This window comes from Lytechinus variegatus, chromosome 2, assembly GCF_018143015.1.
Source record: "Lytechinus variegatus isolate NC3 chromosome 2, Lvar_3.0, whole genome shotgun sequence".
In the NCBI taxonomy this organism is placed as follows: Eukaryota; Metazoa; Echinodermata; class Echinoidea; order Temnopleuroida; family Toxopneustidae; genus Lytechinus; species Lytechinus variegatus.
The window spans coordinates 18,984,131-18,992,845 of NC_054741.1; positions in this window are offsets into that span (position 1 = coordinate 18,984,131).

The window sequence follows — 8,715 nt, forward strand, 5'->3', positions numbered from 1 at the left end:
AGAGAGGACGGTTCGTGGTGCGTGCGACGATATGACATCTATGTCAAATCCACATTTCACAGTAAATTTTTTTAGATGTGGCTAGGTTTTTTGTGTAAGTCGATGTTTTAATCAGCCACATTTAAATTGATTGTTTGCAAAATTTTTATTGTTACCTATTAACGTGAAATTTCAATTCACCACAATGCTTGTGAAGTAGATATTATTTGGATGCTATTAAGTATTTGTGGTGAAGCCACCCCCCCCCCCCCCCCCCCCTGCAAATTATTATCAGATATTTGTCTAGTTTTTGTGAGACATGGTTTGTAACATAACCTTACCTGGTGGAATGACCCCTCTTTCCCCCATATCATTAGACTGGAGACTCAAAATAAAAACTCTATCATTTATTTTGCCTTTTTGTCACAGAAATACTGTAGTTGATATTATTGTTTGTATTCAAGCTGCTTGTACATGTATCAGTGTTATTCTACACATCAGATTTATGAAATGTGATTAGCAAGCAAAACATTGAATTGACACTTTATTTTATGACCAGGACTTAAGTCTGAATGTAACTATGTGTCGTAAAATTTTATCGTAAATTTACCTGGATGTGAATGATTCTGGCAGTTTAAATGCCAGAATAAGTAGCTCTTTGTCTTTTTAAAAGGCTTTTATAGTTTGATGTTGCATTATGTCTTGCATGTACATGCATGTAGTCCCTGATACTTTGAATGATTATTGAGATATGATATATAAATGAATTCTTACCCTAATTTGTTATTAGAAGGCATTATTTCTTGATTTTTTTTAACAAAATTGATTCATCTTTTGAATTGCTTCCAATTGAAAAGATTGTCTCTTTTCTTTGATCACACAATAATATCATATTTTACTTGCTATGGACAAGACGGCTTTGTAGTGCTTTAGTAAGTATTGCCTTTGAAATCTTCTCTTTCAAGCAAATTTCATTGTAAATTATCTTGTAAATATATTTTTATATAAGAGGAGTTTATTGTATGATGCAGAGCACAGAGTTACTATGTTGATGTTGTGTAAGGCTTGAAATATTTGCCTAAAATTGGAATGTCAGTCATGGGTCTATCAATAGAAAACAACAATCTTCGAGATAAGATGATGTTAAATCAGAGATATTTTTTGGAGCAGTAATATCCCGCTATGGTCTCAGCTCCTTATGTTAATGCAACATGATAGAAAACTCTTGCTACTACAAGAAACTAATTCCCACTGTACTCTCACACTACTTAAATTTGTTATATTAACTATTGTAGTGTTATGGTGACAAATGTTTTGTAAATGTTCTACAGCACAAAATATAGCATTTCATCAGAATATTAATCGTTAACGTACTGTTTCTGTAAAACGCAAACTTAGAAATTTATCCCATGTGTGACATGCGGAATTTATAATGGTCTTCAGGTTTTAGTAAAATGTCATTATTGGCTGCTTTCGTTTAGTTAAATAATCCTAACATGACCTTGATGTGGACATTGTTGTAGAATTATGTGATATTCAAGCTTATCTGTTGCCTTTACACAATAAAAATCCTGTGAAAAGACATTCATTTGCTGGTTTGGTTTGTAATGATTCAATTGATGCCATGTAGATGTGTGATTTATATTAAAGAGATGGTGCGGGATGAAAATATTTATATCCTAATACATAGAGTAGAATTCACTGAGCAAAATACTAAAAATTTCATCAAATCGGATAACAAATAATAATAAAGTTATTGAAGTTTAAAGTTTAGCAATATTTTGTGAAAATGGTCATGAATATTCATTAGGTGGGCTGATGATGTCAAATCTCCACTTTTCGTTTTGTATGTTATTACATAAAATCATGATTTTTTCATTATTTCATACTTGTGTGAATAATATGTCTCCCTTGAAATAAGTTGCAGCAATAAATATCTAATTCACTTAATCAGTTTTCAATCCAATTTTTCTAGTTCTTGGAGGAAAAATTTGAATAAACCTAAATTTCATATAATAAACTACAAAAGAACAAGAGGGGATGTGACATCAGCCCACCTAATGAATATTCATGACAACTGTTTTCATAAAATATTGCTAAACTTTAAAATTCAATAACTTTGTTATTAACCAATTTTGATGAAATTTTTGGCATTTTACTCGGTGAATTTGACTCTACTTATTAAGCTATAAATACTTTCAGCCCGGACCATCCCTTTAGCCTATAAGTTCATAAAATCTTGAAACACGTAGTTAGAGAGATGTGGAAAAATCAAATTCGATCAATTGCAAACATAAATTGTAAAAGTTGCAATCAGTGAAATCAGATAGCTGGATAAATGGTTTGTTAATAAAAATCAAGACATCGCGGCTAAGGCCAAATTGCGATGTATTCACAAGGTAATAAAGACAAAAAATATTCAAACAATAACACAGATAATTACAAAATAAATAATACAGATTTTATTAAGATACAGAAATCAATTTGTACCTTACATTGCAATAGCAGGTTAGCAATAAAAAACGGTTATACAGTGTGTATTAAAAAAAGGGACAGTTTTGTAAAGTTTGTCAAAATTTTGTTTCAAATCACGATGTCTATATTTTGATGTCCATACATGTATATGCTCTGAAGTCTTATCCATCTAAAAAAACGGTTACACTTCGTAATTCCGAAGCTTCGTAATTCCGAAGGTTCTTTATTCCGAAGGTTCGTAATTCCGAAACACGTAAATTGCCTATACCTCGATGTTCGTTAATCCGAAAACGAAAAGGGGTTCGTTAATCCGAAAACGAAAAGGGGTTCGTTAATCCGAACATTTGTGGCGTAATTCCGACGATTCGTTATTCCGAAGGTTCGATAATCCGAAAACGAAATAAGGTTCGTTGTTCCGAAGGTTCGTTAATCCGAAAACGAAATAAGGTTCGTTGATCCGAAAAATGAAAACCGGGAAAGCAGAGGCAAGGGGAGGGGGGGGGGGCGGGGGACACTTTTGCCGTTCAATTATTATGAGGATGGGAAGGCAAGGGCGGCCGAACGAATTTTCGTTGGGGGTAAAGCCAAAAAATGAAACTCATACGTCAAAATGGGCACTTTGGTGATATTTTCACCTTAAGATTATCATCTGCTTGAAGTCATTGTGTGTTTGATAGTGATTAAGTAGAGAAAAACTTTTTTGAAGTGACTTCTTATTATGGCAAAATGTATATTTAGGCTTTATTTTTCGGGAGAGAGTATAATGAGCGAGCGGCTTGGTAAAACAAATTCAAAGGTGAAGTTGTATAACGTTTTTTGTGGTCAATTATTCTTAAAATGGCATTATTGCGAGGTGTTGCGAGCGTGAATCACAAGCTAAAACTTTAGGTTATTTCAATAAAAAATGAAAATTAGTTTTTAAAAATCCGAGCAGATTTCTGCTGTCATTAAAAAGATGTGCATCTAACTAAAGAATTAACATGAGCGCAAAACGCGAGCTTAAACATATTGACCAGAAAAGGAACCTGTTAAAGAAAGCATTTAGTGACCTTTTTAGGATGCATATTTCACCAATCGAATGAGAGTGCGAAGCGCAAGCTGAAAATTTTCAATATTCCAGCCTGAAAACTTAACTTAACTTGTATACTTTAAAAAGAGCATTTTATTTCGAAAAAACATGAAAAACGGCATATTTATTTTTGAAAAAGGAACTTTCCCATTTTGGAAAATATTAATTCCCATGTTTTTTATTTCATTTTTGATGCCCCCTGCCTCCCTCCCGACCTGATCTAAAGGGGACATTTTAAGAACTTTTTGCAGTTAGCCATGAAGACGATGCGTGTTTTAACCAATGGCGGCGGAACGTATTTTTTTTTTGGGGGGGGCAAAGCAAAAAAAGGGGCCAATAGGGGCAATTTGGTGCAAACGGATATTTTCACCATTAGATTATCATCTGTGTAAAGAGGTTGTGTGTTTTGTAGTAACTAAATTGAGCACAATTTTTTAAGTGATCACTAAAGTTATATATTTACGTTTCATTTCTGCGAGCGTAGAGAGCAAGCGGTTTGGGGGAAAAGTGAAATCTGAAGATGTAAAATTCACCTTTTTGGTCAATTACTGTTAAAAGGGCATCCTTGTGAGATGTTGCGAGCGAATCACGTGCTCAAACTTTTGGAAATTTCATGTGGGCCTAGAATGATAATATTGATATAGATATTATTTACCCAGGGAAGCCACTTCAGTTCTGAAAACTATTCTCCCAGCTATTATTATTTTTTTTACAAGAATGCTTAAAATGTCCAGTTTTCAGGTTGGAAAATCGGAAAAATTTGGCTCACGTTTCTCGCTCGCATCAAGTATTGTTTATTGAGGAACTCATTATATTCCTGGTTACAAAAAAGAAGTATGAAATGTCCAGTTTTCAGGTTGGAATATCACAAATTTTGAGCTTGCGGTTTGCGCTCTCATTATTTAGTTCGTAAGATATATATTCTATTCATGAGTCACTAAATGCAGTCCTTAAAAGATTACTTTCTGAAGCCTGTTGCATAAAACTTTTTACCTGAGAAAACTCTGGTAAAAAATGAAAACTAAGGTTAGTCTGATTTCCGCCACTGACTTTAGCACAGGGCAAAAACTCCTGTAAAAACAACCTGAGTTTTCTCAGGTAAAAAGTTTCATGCAACGGGCCCCAGGTCAGTATATAAACAAATTACAGCTCGCCCTCGCATTAATTCTTTAGAAAGATACACATCTTTCTCACGATTACAAAAAATGCTCCGAATGCTCACTTCACGTCTTGTTACATGAAATGTCTACTAGTTTGAGCTTGTGATTCGCTTTCAACATCTCACAAGGATCATTATTAGTATTATTTTTATTTTTATTACCAGCAGAAGCTGTTATTAAAAATGACATCCCCTCCAATACAAATCCTATTATCTAGAGGTTGCTCGCACGCTTCCAACACACTTGATCCCCTGCATCTTTAATTAAACCATTTGCTTATAGGCAGCAATTGCTCAGATAAAATCGAAATTAGCCTGTGCTTGATCAGGGCGCCTATATTCTTAATGAAATACATGCTTTGGCCCCAACACACGCATGTATCATCGATCGTTATTACTATCATTGCATAATATCGTGTTATCTTGTAATGACAACATCGTTTTTGTCACCAAAATGAATTATTTTCATTTTCGGAAATACGAACCTTATTTAATTTTCGGATTAACGAACCTTATTTCGTTTTCGGATTAACGAACCTTATTTCGTTTTCGGATTAACGAACCTTCGGAATTACGAACCTTATTTTGTTTTCGGATTAACGAACCTTCGGAATTACGAACCTTATTTCGTTTTCGGATTAACGAACCTTCGGAATTACGAACCTTATTTCGTTTTCGGATTGACGAACCTTCGGAATTACGAACCTTCGGAATTACGAACCTTCGGAATAACCGAACCTTCGGAATTACGAAGCTTCGGAATTACGAATGTATGCGAAAAAAACAACTTAAATTTTGTTTAAGCTTGAGCGAACATGGATTATTCCTGTTGGGGGTTCAACCTCAATAAAAACACTTGTGCCAAATTGCAGAAGATGAGAAATATGATCATCAGACTTGTATTCAACAGACTCCCCTAAGCATTACAAAATAACAAAATAATGAAAAGGTTAAGGGTTAAAGCTACTTATGCATCTTATTATTGTCCATTTTTGTCTCGCCAGAACGATGTTCAGCAGAGACCTAGTGATTATTTTTCCTGTTGGTCTGTCACAAAAATGTTAAATTTCTGTTAAACTTGCTCTTTATCCTTATCTCTGTATCAATTACGTTCCCAATTGGTAGATATGATCCTTGTGTATCCATGAGGATGATGGGGTCATAGGTTATCTAGGGTCAAAATGTCAAATGATATGAGGTCATGTTCATCCTTTCTTAAGTTTTTGTACAGTTTGCTCTAATTCTTTATTTCTTCATCAATTTTGATCACATTGGCTTAAATTATCATTGGGCAATACCATGTGAACGTCATGTAGGGGTCAAAAGGTCAACTTTTATTCAACTTGCTATTATTTCTTTATTTCTGCATCAATAATGATCACACTGTACAAATGGTCCATGGGTAATACCACATATGTGTTCAGTGCGATGATGTGGTCAAAGGTTAGCTAGGGGTCAAAGGTCAATTTGGTTCATATTGCTCTCATTTCTTTTTTTTCTGCATCAATTGTGTTTACACTTGTACTGTACACCTGATCCTTGGGTAATATCACATGTGTTTTTGAGGACGATGGGTCAAAAGTCATCTGGGGGTGAAAAGATCATGTTGTATATTTTGTCGATCGCGAAATCAAGCGAGACTTGTGGTTCGCAAGACACCTTGTATCAGCATTGAATTATTCCTTCATAGGATAAATCTTTTTTTTGTCAACGCATGTTGGGGGTTTGCATTACATGTATTACTGCATGGGAGAGCTTGTACTTTATTCAAATCCTTTCATTGTGGGCAACAGAGGGTATTTTGAAAGCATTAATAAAATTAATGGCCAAAATAATGAAAAGGTTAAGAGGAGTATGTCTGCTGGTTACCAAGTCCCATGAGCATAGTTCTCATTTTCCGTTTCGGTGCAAGTCTAACTTTTTTTGAACCCCCAATAAAATAGTCCTATGTTTGCTCAAGCATGAACAAAACTTTTTTAATGGTATTGGAAAGATATAACGTCATAGCATCTATATGAACACCGAAATATAGACATCATAATTTGAAACAAAATTTTGACAACTTTTGACGAAACTCCCGTTTTTTTATATTCACTGTATATGTATGCAAATGAGAATTTATAAATCTACAATGGCTTGCTCTTGCAATGCAACCATCCCTGGCTATTCCAGATCCGCTCCAGACTATAGATACTATCTGTGTTCTGAAGTTTAGTTGCTTGAAATTAGGGCGTTGTGAGATAATAATGTCATTATCAGCATGGAATATTACACCCACACAAACCTCAACCGTCGTAATTTTGTTTTTGTTGATTTTGAAGAAAATTGATTTTGATTATGATTTTTTGTTTGTTCTTATAGCATAAAACAAATGTAAAACATGCAACTGAATGGTATTCAACACTTAACACCACTGGCTTTTACATATTGCCATTTATGCTCTCTTTCTTCATCAGTGCAAACTTTTTCTCCATGTAAAAAAAAAACCCTGTTATTTTCCTAAAAATCCGAAAAAGTCATTGCCATCATAATCATTATTTTGTTTTGTTAATTATTAGTAATTCATATCTATTCAAACTTACAGATGTTTTGTTTGCCGTTTGCCTGTGTATAATTGTTACATAATTTATGTGAGGCACTCATTTGGCAAGTCTTCCATCTTCATGTTAATGCCCATGAAATAACCAGTTGTGTTATAACAGGTCGCAAGAGAGAATTATTAATATTAATGTTAGGTGCATTCTTGATATTACATTAACAAAAATATTAATTAGTAATTTAATTTGCTACGGAATGCTGAGGACTGAAGTGTTAGATGGATGTAATTATATTTTCCATAGCGCCATCTCAGTGCTGGGATTCAAACCCATTATTTTTTTGTTTCAGAGATCCGGGAAGACGATCAACATCGGCGTGAAAAATTGTAGGTATATACAATGTTATTGACGATTAAATCTAGAAGGGGGTGGAGGAGGCGGAGGAAGCTTAAAGATGAGGAGGAAAAGGAATAGGATTCGAAGAAGGGGGGGGGGGGGGGCCGGGAAGACGAAGAAGGAAGAGAGGAATAACTTAAAAGAAGAACTTATAAAAGAAAAGAAGGAGGAATTAAGAGAGGAAGAAGCTAGAGGAGGAGGAGAAGAAAGAGGAGACGGGAGGAGACGATCGAAGAAGAGCAGGAGGAGAAGAAGACATGGGAGACTGAGAAGGAGAGGAAAAGAGGAAAAAGAAGAATATAGTGGAGCCGAGGAGAGGAAGAGAAGCCTAAAGAAGAGGGAAAAGAAGGCAGAGGAGAAGAGCAGGAGTGGAAGAGAAGCGAATAAGAATAAGGAGAAAACGGAGAAGACAGATCAGAGGAGCTGGAGGAGAGGTAGAACAGAAGAAAAGTGAGGAGGAAAAAGAAGAGGAGGTGGAGAAGAAGGGAGAGGGACAGAAAAGGGAGACTTTGAGGAGAAAAAGGGCACTCAGTAGGCCCATGGACCTACCACTCTGAGTGGTAGGTCCATGGTAGGCCTAACGGGTAAGGTAAAGTATAAAGGCAAGAAGAGGAAGGAGGAAGAAGAGGAGCTAGGAGGACGAAAAAGAAGAAAAAGAAAAAAAAGATAAAGAAGAAGGGGATCAGGATGAGGAGATGGAGACCAACGGCGGATCCAGGGGGGGGGGGGCACATCATATGGCCCGTGCCCTAATTGGCCAAGTAAGAAATATTGTAACGTAAATATGTCGTTTTTTGTGCCCCTCCCCATTTTGAAAGTGAGGCCCTTTTTTTTGGGGGGGGGGGCTTGTCAAATTTTCATCGGAAAACTATACCCCCCTTTTGGAATATCCTGGATCCGGGGAAACAATTAAGACCGGGTCCGGGGAACAAGATCCTCGCATAGAGATGTATTACTGTATTTATCTCTATATCATGGATCCTCGATCCTCCTGCCGCGCGCGTGAATCCTGGATCGATATACCGAGCGCGAGCAGCAGCGACGACGAGCGCTGCATGCGCTATATATTTAGCGAGTTTCAGATGACACCGGCGTGACAT